Source organism: Nematolebias whitei, chromosome 13 (genome assembly GCF_014905685.2).
Source record: "Nematolebias whitei isolate Nwh7 chromosome 13, NemWhi1, whole genome shotgun sequence".
NCBI classification, from domain to species: domain Eukaryota; kingdom Metazoa; phylum Chordata; class Actinopteri; order Cyprinodontiformes; family Rivulidae; genus Nematolebias; species Nematolebias whitei.
In genome coordinates, this window is record NC_056510.1 from 25,422,459 (window position 1) to 25,422,828 (window position 370).

Here is a 370-nt window from a genome sequence, read left to right on the forward strand (position 1 = left end):
CATTTTTTGAGAATTTACTATTAGCTCAATATAAAACCATTCATTGTTAGCCGTTAGCCCAGCATGGAGGAAGACTTCCACCCTTTTCTTCATACTCTGCTTTGTGACTGAGGTCAAACATTACAAATTTCCACTTCAAAAATGAGAAGTTCTATTTCGTATAGGCTTCGCCCTTTAAGGCTATCGCTAGCGGGTTTATCCCTTCACGCGCAGCACACATTATATAGGAACACCTGTAACTGACAATGAAGGACACCTGGGGTGATTAGGGTAAGAGACAGGTGTGTAGGAGCTGGAAAAACCCAGGGGTGACAAGCATCACACCAATCCTCACAAAATGAAGGGTAAATATTCTCTCTGAGAACAAAAT